Source organism: Anomaloglossus baeobatrachus, chromosome 5 (assembly GCF_048569485.1).
Source record: "Anomaloglossus baeobatrachus isolate aAnoBae1 chromosome 5, aAnoBae1.hap1, whole genome shotgun sequence".
NCBI lineage: Eukaryota > Metazoa > Chordata > Amphibia > Anura > Aromobatidae > Anomaloglossus > Anomaloglossus baeobatrachus.
In genome coordinates this window covers 297050049-297076751 of record NC_134357.1, presented here as the reverse complement: position 1 = coordinate 297076751, position 26703 = coordinate 297050049, and the positions used below count along the sequence as shown (strand labels likewise).

At 47.3% G+C, this 26703-nt stretch overlaps 1 protein-coding gene and 1 long non-coding RNA gene across 4 annotated transcripts in view; one reads left to right on the top strand and one right to left on the bottom strand.

The window, feature by feature from the left end:
* RECQL5 (RecQ like helicase 5) overlaps positions 1 to 26703 on the bottom strand; it is a 156776-nt gene that overhangs the window by 45682 nt on the left and 84391 nt on the right. The window lies entirely within an intron of this gene.
* Positions 11956 to 20855, top strand: LOC142310004 (uncharacterized). The gene is made up of 2 exons (XR_012754057.1): positions 11956 to 12214; positions 20439 to 20855. It is a non-coding gene; the product is annotated as an uncharacterized LOC142310004 (long non-coding RNA).

Below are 26703 nucleotides of genomic sequence, written 5' to 3'. Positions count from 1 at the left end.
GGGAGCACTACCATGCTCGGGTGCCCGGTAGTCGTAGCCAGCAGTTGGATGCTTGGATGGGCGCGAGCATAAAGGAAGTCAATGGGGAACTCAAATATTCTTTTGGAAAATCTTTCAGAAAAATGCTCTAGTTCCCCATTGACTTTCATTATTCTTGGGTACTCGAATCAGGCCCATTCAAGCCTTAATTGCTTGGTACGAGTACAGATCACCCGAGCATGGTAGTGCTCACTCATTAACGGGGAGTAAAGATAGTTTGTTTTTTGTTTTCTTTTTAAACCCCTTTAAAGAAGGCCTGTTAAGCCTCTGCTCTACATGTCAATGTGACGTAACAGATTCCCATTAAAATACCGTTATACAACATGTGTCATTGTATTACCTGTGCTGTCAAATAACAGCTAGCTGACACCGGGAGATGCGGAGTAAGCCTTGGCAGTTAAGTAGGTGAGGTAAAAGTGAGCTGCTGATGCAACTGAAAAACTCAACACTTCAATGAAAGAAGGCACATAAACCTTCACAGATTGTGAATTGTGAGCGCACACAATACAGGAAAGAAGTGCGTTTGTACCTTGTCATGGGTATCTTATGTTGCTTTAGTTACCTTTTAACTTATCAGTGCCATATTATGTAATGGTGCTATAACAATATAGGGCATATTTAGCTAGCTAAATCTGTAAGGAATCTGGTATAATTTGCACCATATATACCCGTATTTCATAATTTATACCATACTAGCTGTTGTACCCGGGCATTGCCCAGGATAGTAATGGTCTCTGTCTCTTTCCCCACCCATTTCTTTCCCCACCCGTCTCTTTCCCCAACCGTCTCTTTCCCCAACCATTTATTTCCTTGTCTCTGTCTCTTTCCCTGTCTGTCTCTGTCTCTCTGTCTCATTCCCTGTCTGTCTCTCTCTCTCTGTTTCTCCACTGACATCATATTACCTCACACATAAGCTTCTTATACTAACAATGTCCTTTGTTCCTATAGCAACCAATTACAGCTCCTATTAATAACCTAATAGCTCGCAGCTCCATTGACTGTAATGGAGGCAGATTTTTTGGAGAGTAACTGTAAAGCGCAGGGTTACATTTTTCAATCAAAATTTAGCCTAGGACATTCCCGGAGTCACATGAGGTGTCTGTGCAAAATATCGTGATTATAAATGCGACGGTGCGGATTCCTTTAGCACACACACACACACACACACACACACACACACACCTTTATATATTAAATTTATTATGCTTTTTAGACACTTTACAACATAGGGGTGCAGCTTATTAGGGAAAGGCTGTGGCCTAAAATGCAAGAGCTTGCTCCGACATTGAAGCAAACCGAATTGCCACAATGAGCCAACTAATAGGGGGTATAAACTTAGAATTCACCATCTTAAAATTAGACTGATTTATCAAAACATCATGAACCACTTTGTTAAGTCTATCACTAAAAATCACCAGCGATCTGAAACGCATTAGTGATGTACATTTTTGTCATTCTTTGTAGTGAATTTATGGATAATTTAAAAAGCCCATCAGGTTTCTATGACTATTGGTGCAGGATATTCTCCTTGCAACTGTGCTAAATTAATTTTATGAGTGTCTAGTCTAAGGGTGTATTTACATTGGCCAATTATTGTGAACAAATGTCCCTGGGAATGTTTGCCACAGGATATTTGTGCAGATTACCCAACAAACTATCAAAATGAGTGAAATTATTTTTAAGCTTGCTTAAAAATGAATGTTCTCAGGAGCACATGGTTCTGTGTAAACAGGTGATGTGCTGCCGAAAATAATTGAATGTTCTCAGTGAGAGGAACAAAATTATAATCTTGTGATACCTTTTAATGCCGAAAATAACGGCATCCTATGTAGTAAACCAAAAGAACAAAGGGAAACCTCATCATGCTGTATGTAGCAGTTTCAATCCATGAGACGGGAAATGGGTGCCAGATCCTCTGGTAAGGCATCGACCAGAAAAACAGAAATGAAGGAGTGAAGGAATGGCATCTTCCAAATCAAATCAAAAAACTTTTATTCAAAGCATTTACGTACACTGAACAACTACTGCTGATTGTCCTGTGAGCATTGGAAGAGCGGTCACCAGATGTAAACAGGGAATGTGCTGCCAAAAATAATGGCTTCCTATGTACACTGAACAATTACTGCTGATTGTCCTGTGCGCATTGGAAGAACGGTCGGCCTGTGTAAACAGGTGATGTGCTGCCAAAAATAATGGCTCCTATGTACACTGAACAATTACTGCTGATTGTCCTGTGCACATTTGAAAAGCGGTCACAAGGTGTAAACAGGGAATGTGCTGCCAAAAATAATGGCTCCTATGTACACTGAACGATTACTGCTGATTGTTCTATGCGCATTGAGTGGTCACCAGGTGTAAACAGGGAATGTGCTGCCAAAAATAATGGCTCCTATGTACACTGAACGATTACTGCTGATTGCTCTATGCGCATTGAGTGGTCACCAGGTGTAAACAGGGAATGTGCTGCCAAAAATAATGGCCTTCTAAGTGCACTTAACGATCATTGCTGAGTGTTCTGTGAGCATTTGAAAAGCGGTCGGCCTGTGTAAACAGGTGAAGTGCTGCTGAAAATAATGGCCTCCTACTGTATATACACTGAACAATTACTGCTGATTGTTCTGTGCGCATTGGAAGACCGGTCGGCCTGTGTAAACTGACTATTAAATAACTATGGTAAGTCTTGCAGGTAAACAGGTTGAACATGATGACTTTACGTCTTTTTTCAAACTATGTTATTTTACTGATGCAAAAATGTGTTGAAAAGCAGAGAATCCCTTTAGATTAACATTTATTAACCCTGTTTTCTATTCCAGGCACAGACTGCAACCATTCCAGCTGTCACAATGAGTAACCAAAGTGTAAAAGAAGAATTGCAGAATATAGCAGACAGACTTCTTGTAAAGTTAAAGCAATTGCCTCAAGCGGACATTGTTGAGATTATCTCCTTCACCATTATCCTTGTCTTTATTGGTGAGCATGTGCATGTATTTGGTCTATAAATCACTATACCATTAAGCCAGGGTTATAAGGACCTCTCTTTCTCTTCTAGGCATGGTACTACTGATGACCATATTCATCTGTTCTTTCTGCTGTTGCGATAGGAAGCGGCGCTCTCGCCGAGTAGATCCAAAACCGAAGGTCTAATAGCCAACAAGGATGAGCTATGAGAATATCTTCCTATTTGGACAAATACATCGAATTTTGATAAATACATGAGGATTGCCAAAGGAAATCACTGGACTGTGTTTCTTTATAGTGATATAAGGACTGGATATAAGGAGACATCGTACTACGCTTCGTATATATACTTCCTCATGGAAAGCCACAAACTACACAAAAGAGTATTCCATTGTAGAATGGGGATTTCATGATTCTCACTATACTCCATTCCAAGGGCACCAATAAAATCTAAGGGGTAGTAGTACTATCTGAGACGCATACGCCAGAAATGTCTGACAGGTGCCAGTCCCACTTTAGGACTCACATCCATTGGGAGAATAAGGGCTTTGTTCTTCCCTCTTGCATTTTAGAAAGGAAGAGACCATGAATTACGGTAATTCGGCTTATTCCATAGTAGTTTATGCAAGTTGACAATATGCCACCTCTCTATCATTTATCCTGGCGTGTGCCAGTGATGGCTACACACTGTGCCATTAGTTCTCGTGCCACTTCTCTTTAACATGGAAAATACATGTAAGTAGAAACCAAATAAAGTATCATGCCTATGATGAGGTGGTCTGGGACAGTACACAATGGCATTGTATGCCACAGGTTGTACATTCCTGCATAATTCCCTATGTCTAAAGGTGGTGTCATACATAGCGACGCAGCAGCGATCACGACCAGCGATCTGACCTTATCAGGATCGCTGCTGCGTCGTTACATGGTCGCTGGTGAGCTGTCAAACAGGTAGATCTCACCAGCGACCAGTGACCAGCCTCCAGCGATGCGTAGAAGCGTAACTAAGGTAAATATCGGGTAACCAAGGAAAGCACTTCTCTTGGTTACCCAATATTTACCTTAGTTACTAGCGACCGCCACTCTCACGCTGCCAGTGCCGGCTCCCTGCTTCATGCACTCCTAGCCACAGTACACGTCGGGTTAATTACCCGATGTGTACTCCAGCTACGTGTGCAGAAAGCCGGCACTGGCAGCGTGAGAGCGGCGGACGCTAGTAACTAAGGTAAATATCGGGTAACCAAGGAAAGGGCTTCTTGGTTAACCGATGTTTACCTTGGTTACAGCTTACTGCAGGCTCCAGACGCCGGCTCATGCTCCCTGCTCGCTTAAGTTCGTCGCTCTCTCGCTGTCACACACAGCGATGTGTGCTTCACAGCGGGAGAGCAATGTCCAAAAAATGAAGCAGGACATTCAGCAACGACCGGCGACCTCACAGCAGGGGCCATGTCGTTGCTGGATGTCACAGACAGCGACGGGACGTTGCGGCTACGTCACAGAAAATGGTGACAGCAGCGACGTCGTTGTCGTCGTCGCTATGTGTGACACCACCTTTAGGCCAAGTGCCCACACTGAGTATGTGTTTTTATTACCTCCGTATTTGTAAGCCAAACCAACATGTACTTACAATCTTACAAAGTGGTATAGTAAGAAAGTTATAACCATGAAACCAATATGATTATTAGATACTTAAAAAGGGTTTTCCCACCACAAAGTCCATTTTAATCAATACATCTTGGAATAATAATAAGTTTCACAATTGGATGTGATTATATAAAATGTTCCTGTGCGGAGATAATCTTATATATGTGTCTCTATTGTATACTGTGTAATGGCCGTGTCTGACTGTACAGGAACATGGTCTGATCATACCACAGCTCCTGGGCCGGGGAGGAAGTAAAAAAGTGTACAGACAGGACAACATAGGATTGCAAATAATTCTTCCTTTGAGGTGAATTTTTTATTTATTTTTTTCTTAAAGGCATGGCAATGTTTTGAAGGAGAGAATCCAGCTGGGTGAAATGACAGTGCTTCTTTATTGTTCGTGCATGAGCAAACAGTGCACAACTAACGTTTACGTGTTTCAGGCTTAACGCCCTTAGTCATAACCCTATAACCTTGGTTATGACTAAGGGCGTTAAGCAAGAAACGCGTAAACCTTAGTTGTGCACTGTTTGCTCATGCACGAACAATAAAGAAGCACTGTCATTTCACCCAGCTGGATTCTCTCCTTCAGTGTTTGTTCCACGGCCGGGTCAGGGCCGTTTTCCGAGTCTGGGTAATAACAAGGTCAGGTGGTGGTGAGCTGAATCTCCAAGTTTACTTATGGCAATGTTTTACCTCACAAAAAGAACCAGCTGTGATGTCTTTATACTGACTTATTTCCTCCCCTGCCCAGGAGCAGTGGTATGATCAGACCATGTTCCTGTGCGGTCAGACACGACCATTACACAGTACACAGCAGGGACACATATATAAGATTATCTCAGCACAGGAACATTTTTTCTTAACACATCCAACTGTGGAAATTATTATTATTCCAAGATCTATTGATTGAAATAAACTTTAAAATTCTTTGTTCATGGAAAAAACACTTTAAATAATTCACACATATGTGAAATCATTACCTAAATTGTATTTCAGGCAATACCGTCAGGACACTAATCGTAAGCCATAGAAAACCAGGGTTGTATGGTTATTTCATCATTAAGTCCTGTTTTCCTTTGATGCTCATTCCCAATTTTGCATGTAAATTATACTATTAAAAAGTTATCATAATACCATCACAATACTTATGATTCAGGACTTTTTTTTTATGTGGCTAAAAACAAAAGTTGCTAACTACCTGGCTGTTCTGCATAGTGTTACAGATGGCTCCTGCTGGCGACTCTGCAGCATCCGTTGACGGTATTTCGACAGAGCAGCTTCGCCTTTTCCGCTCTGTTGACAGGTCCTCTCTGGCCATGTCATGCCAATTAACATGCCTAAATGAAAAAGGACCTGCACTGTTGACAGGCGGAAGCAGCGGAATCGCCGGCAGGATTGATCTGAGCCGGCAGAGATCTGCGTCAAACAGAACAGGCAGGTAGTTAGGAACTACCAGCCTGCAAGTTCATAGTCTCACAAGAAAAAAAAACAACAGTCCAGGATAACCCCCATTAAAAAAAAAAGAAAAATAATGGACTTCTGTGTAAATTACACATGGTATCAAACGTAATGTACAGAGGGAAGGAACAGAAGAAAGTATATTCCAGCTATTTTTTCTAATGCAAGTGGGTAACAAGAAAACCAAACCTTTTTTAGTAGCTTTTCTAATACGGTCTACTGTGTCGTACTTAGTGTTATTTGTAAGTTTTGAAAATAATTCTAAAATATGTATTGTTTAAAATTGTAAAATTTAATAAAAAAAAGTTTCATGTCGTTTCTATAAAGAATGGCTATAAAATGTATTTTAAAAATCTGCTTCTTTGAGGAAAGCAAAACAGATCATTCAGATGTATTACACAGTCACGTGTACTTCTACAGGCTTCTTAGGCCGCCCTCACTACGGACTGCGGGCTCTGTACAGCACTCTACAGGCTTCTTAGGCTGCCCTCACAATGGACTGTGGGCTCTGTACAGCACTCTACAGGCTTCTTAGGCTGCCCTCACTAGGGACTGCGGGCTCTGTACAGCACTCTACAGGCTTCTTAGGCTGCCCTCACTAGGGACTGCGGGCTCTGTACAGCACTCTACAGGCTTCTTAGGCTGCCCTCACTACGGACTGCGGGCTCTGTACAGCACTCTACAGGCTTCTTAGGCTGCCCTCACTACGGACTGCGGGCTCTGTACAGCACTCTACAGGCTTCTTAGGCCGCCCTCACTACGGACTGCAGGCTCTGTACAGCACTCTACAGGCTTCTTAGGCTGCCCTCACTACGGACTGCGGGCTCTGTACAGCACTCTACAGGCTTCTTAGGCTGCCCTCACAATGGACTGCAGGCTCTGTACAGCACTCTACAGGCTTCTTAGGCCGCCCTCACTACGGACTGCGGGCTCTGTACAGCACTCTACAGGCTTCTTAGGCCGCCCTCACTACGGACTGCGGGGTCTGTACAGCACTCTACAGGCTTCTTAGGCCGCCCTCACTACGGACTGCAGGCTCTGTACAGCACTCTACAGGCTTCTTAGGCCGCCCTCACTACGGACTGTGGGCTCTGTACAGCCCTCTACAGGCTTCTTAGGCCGCCCTCACTACGGACTGCGGGCTCTGTACAGCACTCTACAGGTTTCTTAGGCCGCCCTCACTACGGACTGCGGGCTCTGTACAGCACTCTACAGGCTTCTTAGGCCGCCCTCACTATGGACTGCGGGCTCTGTACAGCACTCTACAGGCTTCCTAGGCCGTCCTCACTACGGACTCCAGGCTCTGTACAGCACTCTACAGGCTTCTTAGGCTGCCCTCACTACGGACTGCGGGCTCTGTACAGCACTCTACAGGCTTCTTAGGCTGCCCTCACAATGGACTGCAGGCTCTGTACAGCACTCTACAGGCTTCTTAGGCCGCCCTCACTACGGACTGCAGGCTCTGTACAGCACTCTACAGGCTTCTTAGGCTGCCCTGACTACGGACTGTGGGCTCTGTACAGCACTCTACAGGCTTCCTAGGCCGTCCTCACTACGGACTCCAGGCTCTGTACAGCACTCTACAGGCTTCTTAGGCTGCCCTCACTAGGGACTGCAGGCTCTGTACAGCCCTCTACAGGCTTCTTAGGCTGCCCTCACTACGGACTGCAGGCTCTGTACAGCCCTCTACAGGCTTCTTAGGCTGCCCTCACTACGGACTGCAGGCTCTGTACAGCCCTCTACAGGCTTCTTAGGCTGCCCTCACTACGGACTGCGGGCTCTGTACAGCCCTCTACAGGCTTCTTAGGCTGCCCTCACTACGGACTGCGGGCTCTGTACAGCCCTCTACAGGCTTCTTAGGCTGCCCTCACTACGGACTGCAGGCTCTGTACAGCCCTCTACAGGCTTCTTAGGCTGCCCTCACTACGGACTGCAGGCTCTGTACAGCCCTCTACAGGCTTCCTAGGCTGCCCTCACTACGGACTGCGGGCTCTGTACAGCACTCTACAGGCTTCTTAGGCTGCCCTCACTACGGACTGCAGGCTCTGTACAGCCCTCTACAGGCTTTCTAGGCCGTCCTCACTACGGACTCCAGGCTCTGTACAGCACTCTACAGGCTTCTTAGGCTGCCCTCACTAGGGACTGCAGGCTCTGTACAGCCCTCTACAGGCTTCTTAGGCTGCCCTCACTACGGACTGCGGGCTCTGTACAGCCCTCTACAGGCTTCTTAGGCTGCCCTCACTACGGACTGCGGGCTCTGTACAGCACTCTACAGGCTTCTTAGGCTGCCCTCACAATGGACTGCAGGCTCTGTACAGCACTCTACAGGCTTCTTAGGCCGCCCTCACTACGGACTGCGGGCTCTGTACAGCACTCTACAGGCTTCTTAGGCCGCCCTCACTACGGACTGCGGGGTCTGTACAGCACTCTACAGGCTTCTTAGGCCGCCCTCACTACGGACTGCAGGCTCTGTAGAGCACTCTACAGGCTTCTTAGGCCGCCCTCACTACGGACTGTGGGCTCTGTACAGCCCTCTACAGGCTTCTTAGGCCGCCCTCACTACGGACTGCGGGCTCTGTACAGCACTCTACAGGTTTCTTAGGCCGCCCTCACTACGGACTGCGGGCTCTGTACAGCACTCTACAGGCTTCTTAGGCCGCCCTCACTATGGACTGCGGGCTCTGTACAGCACTCTACAGGCTTCCTAGGCCGTCCTCACTACGGACTCCAGGCTCTGTACAGCACTCTACAGGCTTCTTAGGCTGCCCTCACTACGGACTGCGGGCTCTGTACAGCACTCTACAGGCTTCTTAGGCTGCCCTCACAATGGACTGCAGGCTCTGTACAGCACTCTACAGGCTTCTTAGGCCGCCCTCACTACGGACTGCAGGCTCTGTACAGCACTCTACAGGCTTCTTAGGCTGCCCTGACTACGGACTGTGGGCTCTGTACAGCACTCTACAGGCTTCCTAGGCCGTCCTCACTACGGACTCCAGGCTCTGTACAGCACTCTACAGGCTTCTTAGGCTGCCCTCACTAGGGACTGCAGGCTCTGTACAGCCCTCTACAGGCTTCTTAGGCTGCCCTCACTACGGACTGCAGGCTCTGTACAGCCCTCTACAGGCTTCTTAGGCTGCCCTCACTACGGACTGCAGGCTCTGTACAGCCCTCTACAGGCTTCTTAGGCTGCCCTCACTACGGACTGCGGGCTCTGTACAGCCCTCTACAGGCTTCTTAGGCTGCCCTCACTACGGACTGCGGGCTCTGTACAGCCCTCTACAGGCTTCTTAGGCTGCCCTCACTACGGACTGCAGGCTCTGTACAGCCCTCTACAGGCTTCTTAGGCTGCCCTCACTACGGACTGCAGGCTCTGTACAGCCCTCTACAGGCTTCCTAGGCTGCCCTCACTACGGACTGCGGGCTCTGTACAGCACTCTACAGGCTTCTTAGGCTGCCCTCACTACGGACTGCAGGCTCTGTACAGCCCTCTACAGGCTTTCTAGGCCGTCCTCACTACGGACTCCAGGCTCTGTACAGCACTCTACAGGCTTCTTAGGCTGCCCTCACTAGGGACTGCAGGCTCTGTACAGCCCTCTACAGGCTTCTTAGGCTGCCCTCACTACGGACTGCGGGCTCTGTACAGCCCTCTACAGGCTTCTTAGGCTGCCCTCACTACGGACTGCAGGCTCTGTACAGCCCTCTACAGGCTTTCTAGGCCGTCCTCACTACGGACTCCAGGCTCTGTACAGCACTCTACAGGCTTCTTAGGCTGCCCTCACTAGGGACTGCAGGCTCTGTACAGCCCTCTACAGGCTTCTTAGGCTGCCCTCACTACGGACTGCGGGCTCTGTACAGCCCTCTACAGACTTCTTAGGCTGCCCTCACTACGGACTGCAGGCTCTGTACAGCACTCTACAGACTTCTTAGGCTGCCCTCACTACGGACTGCAGGCTCTGTACAGCACTCTACAGGCTTCTTAGGCTGCCCTCACTACGGACTGCGGGCTCTGTACAGCACTCTACAGGCTTCTTAGGCTGCCCTCACTACGGACTGCGGGCTCTGTACAGCCCTCTACAGGCTTCTTAGGCTGCCCTCACTACGGACTGCAGGCTCTGTACAGCCCTCTACAGGCTTCTTAGGCTGCCCTCACAACGGACTGCAGGCTGCAGTGACTGAGAACAACCATTTACAGCAAAGAGGAGAGGGACAGTGAGTGTGGTGAAAGAGTAATCAAGCATTAGGGAAAAAAAAACCCCAAATTAACCTCTTTAAAAGTTCAAGATGGTAGTTAACATCTGAACCCCATAATCAAGTCCTGGCGGGTGTGCATTGTGCTGCTGTGAGAAACGGATATTGTCATTATATAGGCTAACAGTAGTGTCACCTTGATTTGTTTTCTTTTTAAGCTCTTCTGCTCCTTGCTTAGAATCACTGTCCAGTCACCCCCATCGATCAGCTGTTATTGGTGCCGGTAGGAGGTAGTCAGAAATGCTCAGTTCAGGAGCTGCTCTGGCTTCTGATTGTGGCCATGGCCAGGTACTGCACATCCTCCTATTCAAATCAGAAGACAAAGCGGCTTTGGTACTGAGCATTTCCGGATCACAAATATTTTTTTTTTCTTCAAAAAAACTGGCAGGTAAATGTTGTACCTCACAAAAGGAATAATCTATAACACCCTGATGTAATGTTTATATATTTTTTTGCATCCTCCCCTGCCCAGGAGCAGTGGTATGATCAGACCATGTTCCTGTACGGTCAGACACAGCCATTACACAGTACACAGCAGGGACACGTCTAAGATTATCTCAGCACAGGAACATTTTTGTTTAACACATCCAATTGTGGAAATTATTATTCCAAGATCTATTGAATAAAGATCATGTCTGTAGGTCCCGTGACGAGGGTGTAGGCTTACGTTTTATGGCCATAAATACCAACAAAAACCTCATTTTTTTGTTTGTACAGGATACAGCCAGGCCCCTTTCTGTTGGGCGTTGCATTGTAGAGTGTCTGTCCGTGCGTGATACACAGTGGGGTATGGCTTGGCAGCCCGCCTGATCTAATAGAAGGGCGTCACCTAATAGGGTGCGGGTTTGTGACTGTGCCATCTGCATGTGAACAGCGCTCGATGCAAGCCACTTGTGTGCAGTTTTATGATCTAGCATTCGCCTCCCCTCCATTCCATGGAGGTGTGTGTGTGATCTGCTTCTCCTGCACCTGTGACGCTTCCACATTAGTGGGGGTTTAGCTGTATCCTGGTAGAGCATTAGCTTTTGGCCTGGGCGATGAACACCCTCCTTCCACAGGTAGTGATCTCCAGTGCCCTGTGTAATTCCAAATCCCTGTATAGGGGTTGAAGGGTTTCAGGGTTCTGGGGTCCTGCTTGGTGAGGGGCTTCCCTCTAGTCTGTCCATTACATCCCCCCTGAGTCTGTTGATACAGTCAGGCGTTACACTTCCGTTCCTCATTGGGAAATCCTCTTGATATTTATGCCTCCAGCAGAAGACTCTGATGAAGGTGAAAAAAGTCCAACACTCAGGTAGCGAGGAGTATTGTAATTATAAAGGGGTTAGAATGATATTAAATATAGATTCAGGAAAACTATCCAATCGCTTTTGATTTGAAGGGTTTTCTCTTATCCTTCACAAGGCTACAATGTTTAGAAATAGATAGACATATATCTAAATCCAAGTATGTTACAAAATGATGGAATAACAGCATAATGACTGTCTATGGTTGCACCTAATGATGCAAACAGCTCTCATGTGGAGACAGCGGCTCTTCAGAACAGAAAGGCAGGATTTGTAAGCAAAGCCCTAGACACCGGCATCACCCAATAGCAACTGCCGACACTGATTTTTGATTGCAGAGTAAGAGTCCATCTCTACCGGTGATTGGTCGGCCTGAAAAACTACAGCCCTAATACAGCTTTCTATGGAGGCAGCACAGACATGGTAAAACATTAACTAGGGCTGGGAGGAAGAGAAGAAGGGAAAAGCTGTCCAAGGAGGAAAAGCAACGCAGTGAAAGGGGCTTACATCTGCACAACAAAAGGGAGAACACTCATGTCAAGTGCTTTACATCACACAGGCGACTCAGCGTGAGCACAAAGGTAATATCATGGTGTGCAAATTATGTGTATGTTGTCACATTGTGACCCCACCCGGGAACAAGGAGAATGTAACTTACATAACCAGAGCTCTATACACATCTCTAAAGGACCATATAAGATATATACACACATGCAGAAACAGTAGGGCAGCATCCTAAAGTATATCACATGGCAGCTGATCACACATGGACATACTTAATATATAACTGCAAATATGGCACATGTGCTTTCTGATGGCTTCTCTCATCTTTCCTTAAACTAAGTTCACATTTTCGTTAAATTGTATCAGTCACAATCCGCAGCTCTGGTAAACAACGGAATCCGTTTAGTGGATTCCGTTGTGTCCCATAGACTTGCATTAGTGGCGTATTGCGTTGCGTCCGCTGCATCGCGGTCTGTCATTTTTTGACTGACCGCCGGGCGGGGAGCAACGCAGAATGTAACGTTTTTTGGGCCGTCGAAAACAACGCACCGTGCAGGAATCCATCGCCATCCGTCACACTTGCAATGTATGTCTATGGTGCTGGATTCCGTCGTAATCAGTCTTACGACGGAATCCAGCGCTGGATTCCGTCATGTTCTACTGAGCATGCCCAGCATGTTTGGCACACCCCCTGGGCTGTCCCAAACACAAACCGATCATGACTGATCCGTCACAAAACGGACGCACAGCGGATGTAACGGACGCAACGGATCCATTTTTTCACAGGATTCCTGTGAAAGGAATCCTGTGAAAAACACATCAGTTGCATCAGTTGAGATCTAAAAAACAACTGATCAGTTGCTGACGAACCTGACGGATTGAAAACAACGGAAGTGTGAACTTAGCCTTACTGTCAGGATTCTTCATTTTCTCTCTACACAACCCATATTGGACAAACCATCGGCAGCTTTGGCTTTCAGTACCACCACTATGCTGATGACACCCATTTATATACTTCTCCTGACATCACCCCACATTATTAGAAAACACTATCAGCTCTAAGATCATGATCTCTATAAGAAAATTAATTTCTTATGTTCCCACCCTCTTAATCTGCCTAAATTTGATCTACTTCTGCATGTGATACCACCATAGCTACCAGGCAGTATGTCCGTCACTTCTATAGCCAAACACTCACTCGCTCGCTCATGTCACCAGAACCTAACAGAAAAAACATCTACAGAATCTGAATATTTCTTACCATCAAGACAGTAAATACTCTTGCTATTTCTCTTATTAGTTGTCATTTTGATTACTGTAATTCACTAACAATTAAATCTCACCTTCCCAGTTCAACCAGAATACAGCAACGCAAAGAATATTTCTGTCCAGCCACTACACTGATGACTCCACCCTGTGCCAGTCATTGCACTGGTTACCCATCCACTATAGAATACAATATTACCTTATTGTTCTTAACCACAAAACTCTCCTCGATGCTGCACAGCCCTACATCTCCTCCCTAAATTCTGTCTACCATCCAATCTCCTACACTCTTGCAAAGCTGAAAACGCTCTCTGAAATGTATAGCAATAGACATTCGGGTTAATTCCCAGTGTCCACATTTTAAACAGGGCCGAAAAATACTCATAGATAGGACTATCGCTTCCGTTCTGTCATTCTACATTTTTCTTCACAGTCTTGTCCCTTCTTTCATCAGTTTCCCACACACTCCATGACATTTCACATCCGTACATACCCAGATACTGGCTGGTGACGGATCATCAAGCTTTGTATATATACAGAAATCTTATAAAAGATGGCAAAAAAGAAGGGAATTTTGTTTACTTACCGTAAATTCCTTTTCTTCTAGCTCTAATTGGGAGACCCAGACAATTGGGTGTATAGCTACTGCCTCCGGAGGCCACACAAAGTATTACACTTAAAAGTGTAAGGCCCCTCCCCTACTGCCTATACACCCCCCGTGGGATCACGGGCTCCTCAGTTTTAGTGCAAAAGCAAGAAGGAGGAAAGCCAATAAACTGGTTTAAGCAAATTCAATCCGAAGGAATATCGGAGAACTGAAACCATTCAACCTGAACAACATGTGTATACAAAAAAACAGGGGCGGGTGCTGGGTCTCCCACTTAGAGCTAGAAGAAAAGGAATTTACGGTAAGTAAACAAAATTCCCTTCTTCTTTGTCGCTCTATTGGGAGACCCAGACAATTGAGATGTCCAAAAGCAATCCCTGGGTGGGTAAAATAATACCTCATGATAGGGCCGTAAAAAACGGCCCTTTTCTACAGGTGGGCAATCGCCGCCTGAAGGACTTGTCTACCTAGGCTGGCGTCCGCCGAAGCATAGGTATGCACCTGATAATGCTTGGTAAAAGTGTGCAGACTCGACCAGGTAGCCGCCTGGCACACCTGCTGAGCCGTAGCCTGGTGCCGTAATGCCCAGGACGCACCCACGGCTCTGGTAGAATGGGCTTTCAGCCCTGAGGGAACCGGAAGCCCCGCAGAACGGTAGGCTTCAAGAATTGGTTCCTTGATCCACCGAGCCAAGGTTGACTTGGAAGCCTGCGACCCTTTACGCTGGCCAGCGACAAGGACAAAGAGTGCATCCGAGCGGCGCAGAGGTGCCGTGCGGGAAATGTAGATTCTGAGTGCTCTCACCAGATCCAACAAATGCAAATCCTTTTCACATTGATGAACTGGACGAGGACACAAAGAAGGTAAGGAGATATCCTGATTGAGATGAAAGGGGGATACCACCTTAGGGAGAAACTCCGGAATCGGGCGCAGAACCACCTTGTCCTGGTGAAACACCAGGAAGGGAGATTTGCATGACAGCGCTGCTAGCTCGGACACTCTCCGAAGAGACGTGACCGCTACTAGAAAGGCCACTTTCTGAGAAAGGCGAGACAGGGAAACATCCCTCATAGGCTCGAAAGGCGGCTTCTGAAGAGCAATTAGAACCTTGTTCAGATCCCAGGGCTCTAACGGTCGCTTGTAAGGAGGGACGATATGACAAACCCCTTGCAGGAACGTGCGTCCCTGAGGAAGTCGAGCTAGGCGCTTCTGAAAAAATACAGAAAGCGACGAAACTTGTCCCTTAAGGGAGCCGAGCGACAGACCTTTTTCCAACCCGGATTGCAGGAAGGAAAGAAAAGTAGGCAATGCAAATGGCCAGGGGGAAACTTCCTGAGCAGAGCACCAAGCTAAGAATATCTTCCACGTCCTGTGGTAGATCTTGGCAGAGGTTAGTTTCCTAGCCTGTCTCATGGTGGCAATGACCTCTTGAGATAATCCTGAAGACGCTAGGATCCAGGACTCAATGGCCACACAGTCAGGCTCAGGGCCGCAGAATTCTGATGGAAAAACGGCCCTTGAGACAGCAAGTCTGGCCGGTCTGGTAGTGCCCACGGTTGTCCTACCGTGAGATGCCACAGATCCGGGTACCACGACCTCCTTGGCCAGTCTGGAGCGACGAGGATGGCGCGGCGGCAGTCGGACCTGATCTTGCGTAGCACTCTGGGCAACAGCGCCAGAGGTGGGAACACATAAGGCAGCCGGAACTGCGACCAATCTTGAACTAAGGCGTCCGCCGCCAGAGCTCTGAGATCGTGAGACCGTGCCATGAAGGCCGGGACCTTGTTGTTGTGCCGGGACGCCATTAGGTCGACGTCCGGCATCCCCCAGCGGCGGCAAATTTCCTGAAACACGTCCGGGTGAAGAGACCATTCCCCTGCGTCCATACCCTGGCGACTGAGGAAGTCTGCTTCCCAGTTTTCTACGCCCGGGATGTGAACTGCGGATATGGTGGATGCCGTGTCTTCCACCCACGTCAGAATCCGCCGGACTTCCTGGAAGGCTTGCCGACTGCGTGTCCCTCCTTGGTGGTTGATGTATGCCACCGCTGTGGAGTTGTCCGACTGAATTCGGATCTGCTTGCCTTCCAGCCACTGCTGGAAGGCTTGTAGGGCAAGATACACTGCTCTGATTTCCAGAACATTGATCTGAAGGGTGGACTCTTGCTGAGTCCACGTACCTTGAGCCCTGTGGTGGAGAAAAACTGCTCCCCACCCTGATAGACTCGCGTCCGTTGTGACCACCGCCCAGGATGGGGGTAGGAAAGACTTTCCTATTGACAATGAGGTGGGAAGAAGCCACCACTGAAGAGAATCCTTGGCCGCCTGAGAAAGGGAGACGTTCCTGTCTAGGGACGTCGACTTCCCGTCCCATTGGCGGAGAATGTCCCATTGTAGTGGACGCAGATGAAACTGCGCGAAAGGGACTGCCTCCATTGCTGCTACCATCTTCCCCAAGAAGTGCATGAGGCGTCTCAAGGGGTGCGACTGGCCCTGAAGGAGAGATTGCACCCCTGTCTGTAGTGAACGCTGTTTGTCCAGCGGAAGCATCACTATCGCTGAGAGAGTATGAAACTCCATGCCAAGGTATGTTATCGATTGGGTCGGGGTGAGATTTGACTTTGAAAAGTTGATGATCCACCCGAAACTCTGGAGAGTCTCCAGCGCAACGTTCAGGCTGTGTTGGCATGCCTCTTGAGAGGGTGCCTTGACAAGTAGATCGTCCAAGTAAGGGATCACGGAGTGACCCTGAGAGTGCAGGACTGCTACTACTGCTGCCATGACCTTGGTGAAGACCCTTGGGGCTGTCGCCAGACCGAAAGGCAGGGCTACGAACTGAAGGTGTTCGTCTCCTATAACGAAGCGTAGAAAACGCTGGTGCTCTGGAGCAATCGGCACGTGGAGATAAGCATCTTTGATGTCTATTGATGCTAGGAAATCTCCTTGAGACATTGAGGCGATGACGGAACGGAGGGATTCCATCCGGAACCGCCTGGTTTTCACATGCTTGTTGAGCAGTTTTAGGTCCAGAACAGGACGGAAAGATCCGTCCTTTTTTGGCACCACAAACAAATTGGAGTAAAAACCGTGACCTTGCTCCTGAAGAGGAACAGGGATCACCACTCCTTCTGCCTTTAAAGAGCACACCGCCTGCAGAAGAGCATCGGCTCGGTCGGGAGGCGGAGAAGTTCTGAAGAATCGAGTTGGAGGACGAGAACTGAACTCTATCCTGTACCCGTGAGACAGAATGTCTCTCACCCAACGGTCTTTGACCTGTGGCAGCCAAATGTCGCCAAAGCGGGAGAGCCTGCCACCGACCGAGGATGCGGAGAGAGGAGGCCGAAAGTCATGAGGAAGCCGCCTTGGTAGCGGTTCCTCCGGCTGCTTTCTTTGGGCGTGACTGAGCCCGCCAAGAATCTGAGGTCCTCTGATCCTTTTGAGTCCTTTTGGACGAGGAGAATTGGGACCTGCCCGAGCCTCGAAAGGACCGAAACCTCGACTGTCCCCTCCTCTGTTGGGGTTTATTTGGTCTGGGCTGAGGTAAGGATGAATCCTTACCCTTGGACTGTTTAATGATTTCATCCAATCTCTCACCAAACAGTCTATCACCAGAAAATGGCAAACTGGTTAAGCACTTCTTGGAAGCAGAATCTGCCTTCCATTCCCTTAACCACAAGGCTCTGCGTAAAACCACGGAGTTGGCGGACGCCACTGCCGTACGGCTCGTAGAGTCCAGGACAGCATTAATAGCGTAAGACGCAAATGCAGACATTTGAGAGGTTAAGGACGCTACTTGCGGAACAGATGTACGTGTGACAGTGTCAACCTGCGCAAGACCAGCTGAAATAGCTTGGAGTGCCCATACAGCTGCGAATGCTGGAGCAAACGACGCGCCGATAGCTTCATAGATGGATTTCAACCAGAGCTCCATCTGTCTGTCAGTGGCATCTTTAAGTGAAGCCCCATCTTCCACTGCAACTATGGATCTAGCCGCAAGCCTGGAGATTGGGGGATCCACCTTTGGACACTGGGTCCAGCTCTTGACCACGTCAGGGGGAAAGGGATAACGTGTATCCTTAAGACGTTTGGAGAAACGCTTATCCGGATAAGCGTGGTGTTTCTGGACTGCCTCTCTAAAGTCAGAGTGGTCCAGAAAAGTACTCAATTTACGCTTGGGATACCTGAAATGGAATTTCTCCTGCTGTGAAGCTGACTCCTCCACTGGAGGAGCTGTGGGAGAAATATCCAACATTTTATTGATGGACGCTATGAGATCATTCACTATTGCGTCCCCATCAGGTGTATCCAGATTAAGAGCGGTCTCAGGATCAGAATCCTGATCAGCTACCTCTGTCTCATCATATAGAGAGTCCTCCTGCTGGGACCCTGACCAGTGTGATGAAGCCGAGGGTCGCTCCCAGCGAGCTCGCTTAGGCTGTCTGGGACTGTCGTCCGTGTCAGAGCCTTCACCCCGGGATGCCTGGGACCCCCCCCGGAGCACGGATTTGTTCCAAATGAGGGGGGCCAGGGAGCATTGAATCAACAGTGCCCATGGTCTGAGGTACCGGTCTGGACTGCAAAGTCTCAAGGATTTTAGTCATAGTCACAGACAATCTATCAGCAAAAACTGCAAACTCCGTCCCTGTCACCTGGACAGTGTTCACAGGTGGTTCACCTTGGGCCACCTCTAGCAGAGGCCCCGGCTGAGCAAGTGCTACAGGGGCCGAACATTGCACACAATGGGGGTCAGTGGCACCAGCCGGTAGAACAGCCTCACATGCGGTACAGGTAGCATAGAAAGCCTGTGCCTTGGCCCCCTTGCTTTTTTGCGGACGACATGCTGTTGTCTAGCAATCTAGGAGGGTATATAGCCAAGAATAGCGACCGTACAGTGCAATGTATAGCATACAAGCATAAAGTACAAATGAACACTTCGGCACTAGTGGGGTCAGCACCCGAGGTGCCGCTTACCACCCGCTCCAAGCGGGTGTGTGGTCGCCAGAATCCCGTGTCTGGGTCTCCCAGAGCTTGTCTCCCTTCTCCACTGAGACTGCAAACAGGAATGGCTGCCGGCGTCCTGTGAAGAGGGGCGGGCCGTGGGCGTGCCCCAGACAAAGTGCGGGAAACTGGCGTCCCACTGTGCCCAGTGAGGGGGGTTGGAGTATGCTAAGCAGACTCCAGCCCTCGGCGCTGACTTTCTGAACAGCGTCCCGCCCTTCCCCTGACTGGCAGGTCTGGGGGCGGGAACGAAACGGAACTAGGCCGCAAAAGCCGGGGACTCGATTTATAAGCGCGGCCGCCGTATAAGCACGGCCAGCGCGGAAGTCCCCGGCGCACCACAAGTCCCAGCCGCGCCGCAGTGTAAAAACCGCCAGCAGCGGCCGGCGCGGCAGTTCCTAATACATAAACTCACTCAGCAAAGCTGCAGTGAGTAAAAGCACAAGCGCGCCGCGCTGCTGCCCCCGGCGCACTAACACACCCAGCAATGCTGGTGTGTGTGTGCGCGATTTGTACGGGGACACAGAGTACCTTAATGTAGCAGGGCCCTGTCCCTGACGATAATCAGCTCCATGTCCAGCAGATTCCCAGGGGCTGTGGACGGAGCACGGTCTCCTGTGCCTGGAGACCGATAGGATCCCACTTCACCCAGAGCCCTAAGGGGATGGGGAAGGAAAGCAGCATGTGGGCTCCAGCCTCCGTACCCGCAATGGGTACCTCAACCTTAACAAACACCGCCGACAAAAGTGGGGTGAGAAGGGAGCATGCTGGGGGCCCTAGTATGGGCCCTCTTTTCTTCCATCCGACAAAGTCAGCAGCTGCTGCTGACTAAACAGTGGAGCTATGCGTGGATGTCAGCCTCCTTCGCACAAAGCATGAAAACTGAGGAGCCCGTGATCCCACGGGGGGTGTATAGGCAGTAGGGGAGGGGCCTTACACTTTTAAGTGTAATACTTTGTGTGGCCTCCGGAGGCAGTAGCTATACACCCAATTGTCTGGGTCTCCCAATAGAGCGACAAAGAAAATACTCTACAAGCACTTGCTAACTTATGTATGACCCCCCCCTATTCCCTCATAGATAGTAAGCTCCTGTGGGAAGGGTCCTCACTCCTTTGTTTAAATTGTTGAACTATGTGTTACTTTGTAATGTATCATACTGTTTATCATTAACATTACTATACTGTTTTATTATTATTATTATATATAATAATAATAATAATAATGATATTATCATTATTATTATTATTATTATTATTATTAATAATAATAATAATAATGTGTTTCTCAGTACTGATATCCTGGTGTCCTAAGAATCATTAATCTCCAAATAGTGATCGAGGATTATAGACTGACTCACTAGTGGGGTCTCATACATTAGTTTGTAGATATTCACTTTTTAATATTAATAATGTCTATATCTTCCTTTTCCAGGATGGGACAAGACACAGCCCAGATCTTAGACCCTTCAGCTCCTATTTTGGAAAACATAAAGAACCGAATACTGAGGGATGACTGGGCTTTGGGCGGTCTTGTGGTGATCGGATCCTTTTGTTTGCTGTTCCTGATATTCCTATTGTTTGCCTCTGTATTCAGCTGCTGGCACTGCCAGAAACGCAAATCAGCATATCGATAAGATCAATTACTTGTATACAGAGTTGTAAATTATGAAAATATGAGAAGATCTAGCAAGGAGAAATGAGAATCATAATGGGTATCAGGGATGGGCACTGGCCAAAAAAACAAACTTGTATTTTTTGCATTTAAGTAAAAATAAAATAAATGTTGAGATATGGAGAAAATCAGCCCTCATTGAGGATAGTATATATGTAATAAAAACGCTCAAGCCTTCTTGTGGCTGAGGAATTGCTATAATAAACCATAAACCAAATACAATAGGCGAGAAGGCTAGACGTGCTTCTGTTGTGTTTGCATAAAATGAATTAAAATTGTAGAAAATGACTGATAACAACAACAGTGTAGTTGAAGAATCCGCATGCGAGGAAGAGTTGGAGATGGCCTACCAGAAGAAGCTTTGATGGACCTCCGTTCTTACATAAAGGACAAAGAAGACCATCCCATTGGAAGTGGATAGGCAACTTATCATGTAGTGCTTGGGACTATTCTGTTTGGTAACATATATAAGATCTGGGCATCTAAAGGCAAATTTAGCATGTCCTTAAAGGTTTATTTTCATCTCAGCATTTCATGACGAAAGTGGGAATATCACCATCCAAGGTCAGACCACCAGAGGTGGAGCTACAGAAAAGAGCAGAAAAGCTACACTGTTTACATAATTCCCAAAAAAATGACTGCAAGAAACGGTGCTTTCACATCAGCGTTTTTTTTACTGTAGGCAAAAAAACGCAAACCGCGTATGACCGGATCCTGTGCATTGAATGCACAGCGCATGCAACCGCAATTATTATTTTACCGGATCCTTCTACATTTTATGGCTGCTGCGATGGATGCAGCGGGACACAGAATTTATCGGCCGGCACTAGAGTCAGCCGACTCCTGATCTCACAGCCCGCACACGCTGCGATAGATGCAGGTTAACAACAGTCACTGCCGATCACGTGTGACCGTGTGCGGGCTGTGTGGTCAGGAGTTCAGCTGAGTTGAGATCAGCTGACTCCAGTGTCGGCCGATTACTTGTTCTGTGTCCCGCTGCATCCATCGCAGTGTGTGCGGGCTGTGGAATTCAGCTGAGTTCAGCCAGCACCGGAGTCAGCTGATCTGAACTCAGCTGAACTCCTGACCTCATACCAGCAGAACAAGTAATCAGATCAGCTGACTCCAGTGTCGGACGATTACTTGTTCTGTGTCCCCCTGCATCCATCGCAGCGTGTGCGGACTGTGAGGTCAGGTGAGTTCGACTGGCACTGGAGTCAGCTGATCTGAACTCCAGCCCGCACACTCTGCGATGGATGAAGCGGGACACAGAACAAGTAATCGGCCGACACTGGAGTCAGCTGATCTGATTACTTGTTCTTCTGGCGCTGCGGTCAGGAGTAGGGATGAGTGAGCAGTAAAATGCTCGGGTGCTCGATGGGCAAAGGCCATGACGATTTGTTTTTAAAAATTCATTAAAAAAAAAAAAACCATGGATACCATGTTTGGCATAGGTGGTCTCCTTGACTGGAGACTGCCCTTCCCGTGGTTGTTCCTTCCCGGTGAAAGACCTGGCTAGTTTCTTGCCAGCGTTGAGAAACATGTGATGGTGTCTCCGCAGGCTTTCTTGTTTTGAATATTTCCCAGGGGGCATTGCTCTAGAATCACTGCGTTGAGAAACACGTAATGGTGTCTCCGTGGTGTTGGATGTTGATCTCCCTAAGGTCAACCATCCTTGCTTTTGTAGTCTTTCACTAGGCATTGCTCCCACTAGCCAGTTTCCTACTCCACACTGATGAGGGGCAAATACCCCGAAACAGCTGTCTGTGGATGGATACCATGTTTGGCATAGGTTGTCTCCTTGACTGGAGACTGCCCTTCCCGTGGTTGTTACTTCCCGGTGAAAGACCTGGCTTGTTTCTTGCCAGCGTTGAGAAACATGTGATGGTGTCTCCGCAGGCTTTCTTGTTTTGAATATTTCCCAGGGGGCATTGCTCTAGAATCACTGCGTTGAGAAACACGTGATGGTGTCTCCGTGGTGTTGGATGTTGATCTCCCTAAGGTCAACCATCCTTGCTTTTGTAGTCTTTCACTAGGCATTGCTCCCACTAGCCAGTTTCCTACTCCACACTGATGAGAGGCAAATACCCCGAAACAGCTGTCTGTGGATGGATACCATGTTTGGCATAGGTTGTCTCCTTGACTGGAGACTGCCCTTCCCGTGGTTGTTACTTCCCGGTGAAAGACCTGGCTAGTTTCTTGCCAGCGTTGAGAAACATGTGATGGTGTCTCCGCAAACTTTCTTGTTTTATAATTATATTATATATACACATATAAAACCCACACACACACACAGCTCTGTGATGGGTGATGGTGTCTCCGCAGGCTTTCTTGTTATATATATATATATATATAATATATATATGTATATATATATATATATATACACATACATACATATATATATACATATATATACACACATATAAAACCCACACACACACACACACAGCTCTGGCAAAAATTATGAGACCAGGGTTTTGATGTGGTGGTCCTTCATCCACACATTGATTGACCTAGCTGTGTGGCATGGCGCATTGTCATGCTGTAAAATACAGTCTTCAGAGTTGGGGAACATTGCCTGAGCAGAAGGAAGCAACTGTTTTTCCAGCATAACCTTGTATGTGGCTTGATTCATATGTCCTTCGCAAAGATGTTTGTTGAGTCTTCTTTACCTAATTTTCAGCTTTTCCCAACACCTGATCGTCTAATGGTTAGACATAGACCTGGAGAGGCGTACAAGTCACAGTGTTTTGTACCCACTGTGAAATTTGGTGGAGGATCGGTGATAATCTGGAGATGCTTCAGTAAGGCTGGAATTGGGCAGGTTAATCTTTGCGAAGGACGTATGAATCAAGTCGCATACAAGGTTATCCTGGAAAAACAGTTGCTTCCTTCTGCTCAGGCAAATGTTCCTCAACTCTGAGGACTGGTTTTTCCAGCAAGACAATGCACCATGCCACACAGCTAGGTCAATCAATGTGTGGATGAAGGACCACCACATCAAAACCCTGTCATGGCCAGCCCAATCTCCAGACCTGAACGCCATTGAAAACCTCTGGAATGTAACCAAGAGGAAGATGGAATGTCACAAGCCATCAAACAAAGAAAAACTGCTTAAGGCTACATGCGCACGCTGCGTTTTTTTGCCACGTTTTTGCTGTGTTTTTGGCTGCAGTTTTGTTGTCAGAACTTTCCGACATCTGACTTCCCAGCAAAGTCTATGAGAAGTCAGATTTGCTATGCGCACATTGCAGCTTATTTGTCAGTGTTTTATTTGTCAAATGTTTGTGACAAAAAAATGCAGTATGTTCATTCTTCCTGCGTTTTTGTCAACATTTGTCACAAAAACGCATGTTGTGAAAACGCACCGAAAACGAAGCAAAAACGCACCAACAATTACAAGCATTTTTGTGACATTTCCAGGCTCTCTGACTACGTGCAGTTTTGGCTGCAGTTTGTGAACACAAAAAGATGCAGCGTGCGCATGTAGCCTAAATTTGTGCACCAGGAGTGGCATAAGGTCACCCAAAAGCAGTGTCACAGACTGGTGGAAAGCAGCCAAGACGCATGAAAGCGGGGATTAAAAATCATGGTTATTGCACACAATATTGATCTCTGATCTCTTCCTGAGATAAAACATTAGTATTGTTGTTTCTAAATGGTTATGAACTTGTTTTCTTTGCATTATTGGAGGTGTGAAAGCAATGCATTGTTTTGTTATTTTGACCATTTCTCATTTTCAGAAAATAAATAGAAAATGTATTGCTTGGAAATTCGGAGACGTTGTCAGTAGTTTATAGAATAAGAGAACAATTTACATTTTACTCAAAAATATAAAGAGAAAAATCAGAAAAACTGACAATTTTGCAGTGGTCTCTTAATTTTTGCCACAGCTGTATATCTCCCCAATCAAAATAGGGGATGTGTTACTGATAGAGATGAGTGGACCTGTTGAAGTTCAGCTGCACTTTAGATAAGGTTCCGTTTGGGACCTGGATTTGATCTGAACCCCATTGGAAGTCACTGTTTGCGCAGTTCAGGTCTCCACCCACATGCAGCCAGCTGTAAACAGATCACTCTGGGGGGCAGGTGAGCGGGGTTTTCCTTTTTTGGGGGCGGGACTTGGAACACACTACATCCAATCACGCTGTTACCCCCAGTATAACAGATTCAAACACTTTAAGGCTATGTGCTCACGGGAGCTCGCACCTGCAGATATATCCGCAGGTTTCCCGCAGCAGCTCCCCGGAATCCGCAGCTATCCATTGCTGCGGGATTCCAGCAAAATATCTGCGGTAAACCTTTGGACATTCATGTGACTTACCTGCAAAAGTCCCGGCCTCTATCTCCATAGTGGAGGGCCGGGATTTCCGCAGGAATAATTGACATGCAGTCACGTGCAGCTGTAGGACATCCGCACATTCCGCAGCATGGACACTGCACTCCCCATGTCTCATAGGATAAGATGGGGAGTGTCTGTACTTTCTAAAACCAGCGGATTTATCTAGAAAATCCAAATAAATCTGCAGGTTTTCTGCTGCAAAATCCGCAGGTACGTTGTTCCGTGAGCACATAGCCTAATTGGCTCACACTGGGCTGAACACCAGAGCACAGTGAAGCTCACACGAGTGGTTTGCATATGTAAAACACCCAAACACCGAACCTGAAGTCTGTATTTTGGGTAAAGTCTTTTTTATTTTTAATACCATGTCATGACTGCAATGAACCTTAATAAGGTTTCACTTGATCTGTAAGAAAAAAAAAATCTGATCCCTGGAGTCAATAAGTCATATAATGCAGCAAAACCAGCTCCCATACATGAGTGGGAAGGGAGTCTCCCCGCTCGACTCCCCATCATAGGTGTGGATACAGAGAGTGTTATTAGAGCTGGACAGGCACACTGTGTGCCATGTTTGTTGGGCAGGTATATACTTGATCAGAGCTTTCTCAATGTAAAATGAAATGATTGTGTCCATTGTAATGGCTATTGTATGGGATACACAATATCAGACTCAATAAGATACTAAATATAGGTCACACAATACAGGACTTAGTGTGGAGAGCTTTCCATCCAGCTCGGAGGTGGTTTGGCATCCACTATCCCTGTGTGTGCCCTGTACAATAATACACTGCTCTCACAGGTATCATATAAGAACAGAAGAGTCTCAACAACTACAAGCCGTGACATGTCCGGAAAAATACTAATGATGACATATGAAAATCAGTCAGTAAAGTCATATCAAAGAATTGTAAAGTGCTGAGGGATATGTTGGTGCTAAATAAACAAAACATAATAATAATAATAATAATAAAAAAGATATATTGCTAGGATGGAGAATGTAAGAACACGCAGGGGTGACACGCCATTGATGTACTCATTGTCAGCTTAAAGGGAACCTCTCAGGTGCAATATGCACCCAGAGCCACGAGCAGTTCTGGGTGCATATTACTAATCCCTGCCTAACCGTCCCTGTAATACAGAAGCATAGATAAAGAGATCTTTAGGAAAAGTATTTCTAAAGATCTTTTATCTTATGCTAATGAGCACGGTGACTAGTCCCTAGGGTGTTATAGGCCCTGACTAGTCCGCCCTCTTAGCATAGTATCACGCCCACAGGGGGGTGCCAACATGCCATCCAATTCAGCATCACCAGCGGTGACAGGCATACCTGTGTTTGCTCTTCTGAATGCCGGGCACTTCTCGTCATGTGCAGTATAAAGCTGGGTGTATGCATGCCAGCTTCAGAAAGGTCTACTGCGCATGACTGCAAGTGCCCGGCATCCAGAAGAGCCATCACAGAGAATAGAGGTACGTGCGGCACCGCTGGTGATGCTGCATTGAATACCATGTTAGTACACCCCTGTGGGCATGCTAAGAGGACGGACTAGTCGGGGGATATAACACCATTACAACTACCGTAGTCCCCTCACTCATTAGCATAATATAAAAGATGTTTAGAAATACTTTTTCTAAAGATCTCTTTATCTAGTGTATACAGGGACGGTTAGGCAGGGATTAGAG